Source organism: Apis dorsata, unplaced genomic scaffold, assembly GCF_000469605.1.
Source record: "Apis dorsata unplaced genomic scaffold, Apis dorsata 1.3 scaffold_374, whole genome shotgun sequence".
Lineage (NCBI taxonomy): Eukaryota > Metazoa > Arthropoda > Insecta > Hymenoptera > Apidae > Apis > Apis dorsata.
Window position 1 is genome coordinate 223,680 of NW_006263637.1, and position 2,511 is coordinate 226,190.

Sequence of the window (2,511 nt, forward strand, 5' to 3'; positions counted from 1 at the left end):
TTTTCCGTTATCTCCTTAATCATCGTTCGAGCTCGCTCTCCTTTCCTCTTTCACGCTCAATTTTCAATGAAAATTCTTCGACTCGCTCGTTTGCACGCTCGTTTTGGCGCCATCGAGGGACCATTTTTTTTTTTCTTTTCTTTTTTTACCAAGATTCTTATGGCAAAAAATGGAACTACGTACGCGTACGCCGTGGCCGTAATTAAGGAAACAATTATTATTACGGTACATTTGCGTAGCCCTACATTTCTTGTAAATATATGCTTATAAATATATCGCGAGGCGTAATATTCCAACGCAATATCTGAATATCTGAATTTTTATATTTATCGAAGATTAAATTTAATTTAATTTTTCTTTAATTTTGATCTATTTCTTCTTGGAATGTTTGGATAGTTGATATTAAAATTTAAACATCGAGAAAGATCGATTGAATTTTATGAAAATTATTTTCCAATTATATTTTCTTCAATTTTAATTTATTCAGTCGTCAACTATTTTTTCTTGGAATGTCTGTATACTTGATATTAAAATTTAAACATCGAGAAAGATCGATTGAATTTTACGAAAATTATTTTCCAATTATACGTTTTCTTTAATTTTAATTTATTCAGTCATCAACTATTTCTTCTTGGAATATCTATACTTATCTATATTTATAGATATATTTATATCTATACTAATATCTTATTTGATATTAAAATTTAATTATCGAGAAAGATCGATTGAATTTTATGAAAATTATTTTCCAATTATATTTTCCTTAATTTTCTTTAATCTTTAAAATTCTTTAATCTATTCAGTCATCAATTATTTCTTCTTGTCTTGATATTAAAATTTAAACATCGAGAAAAATCGATTGAATTTTATTATTTTCCAATTATATTTTCTTTAATTTTCATCTATTCAGTTGTCAACTATTTCTTCTTGGAATATCTATATACTTGATATTAAAATTTAAACATGGAGAAAGATCGATTGAATTTTATGAAAATTATTTTCCAATTATATTTTCTTTAATTTTCTTTAATCTTTAAAATTCTTTAATCTATTCAGTCATTAATTATTTCTTCTTGGAATGTCTTGATATTAAAATTTAAACATCGAGAAAGATCGATTGAATTTTATTCAATATATAAAATAATTTTGAAAATTATTTTCCAATTATATTTTCTTTAACTTTAATCTATTCAATAGTCAACTATTTCTTCTTGGAGTGTCTGTATACTTGATATTAAAATTTAAACATCGAGAAATCTTGGAATATTTATATACTTGATATTAAAATTTATTTATCGAGAAAGATCGATTGAATTTTACAAAAATTATTTTCCAATTATATTTTCTTTAATTTTCATCTATTCAATGACTATTTCTTCTTGGAATGTCTATATACTTGATATTAAAATTTAAACATCAAGAAATATCGATTGAATTTTATGAAAATTATTTTCCAATTATATTTTCTTTAATTTTAATTTATTCAGTCGTCAACTATTTCTTCTTGGAATGTTTGTATACTTGATATTAAAATTTAAACATCGAGAAATCCTGGAATGTTTGTATACTTGATATTAAAATTTAAACATCGAGAAAGATCGATTTAATTTTACAAAAATTATTTTCCAACTACGCGTTTAATTTTGATCTATTCAGTCAATTTGCATCGATTTCTATAGAAACGCTTCTTGAAACATTAAAATTCGAAATATAATTCACGGATATATGTGTGAAGAAAATAAATATGCAAAATATACAATGAAAATTTTAAAGGTATATTTAGAGAATTTCCATAATCATGTGAAAAAAACGAAAAACGATTCCAATCACAGAAAATATTTCCAGTCTTTCATTCCTAATTTCTACAAATAATTATCGAAAAAATAATTGGAATACTTTGAAGAAACAGCAATCTTTGAGTTTTTAGAATTGAAATTTTTTTAGAAATAAAAAATTTTCAGAAAATTTTTACTTCCATTCGAGGAAAGTGTCTAAACTAATCCATAAACCTCGAATAATCAATGAATAATATTTCGTCCTTACGTTCGCTTCGAACATATAAAAGGGATAATAAAAATTTATTAACCGAGAGGGACGATTCGAATTATGGAATAACTCGAGCGTTTTAGAATTTTATTCTTGACGTTAATGTTTTATTAATTAGGGAAGATATACGCCGCTTCCACACTGGTGATTTTGGCAATTTCATTGTTTCCGGCTGAAATAGGGAACGGAAGTTTGACAATCGGCGGAAACACGTTACCTCTCCGTCGTATTGGCAAAAAAGTGGAACGACAACAATTCTCGGTCTTACGAATTATACCTAAGAATAAGTTCTCAAATACGAGTATTCTTTATTCAAAAAAATATATACATTCCCTGACTACGTTTCATTCCTTTCGTACTATCTACTTTTTTTCAACTCGTCTTCTATCGTATTCTTGTACACGTGTTGTATTGTATTCATGAAAAAAAAAAAAAAAAAAAAAAAAAAAAAAAAAAAAAAAAAAA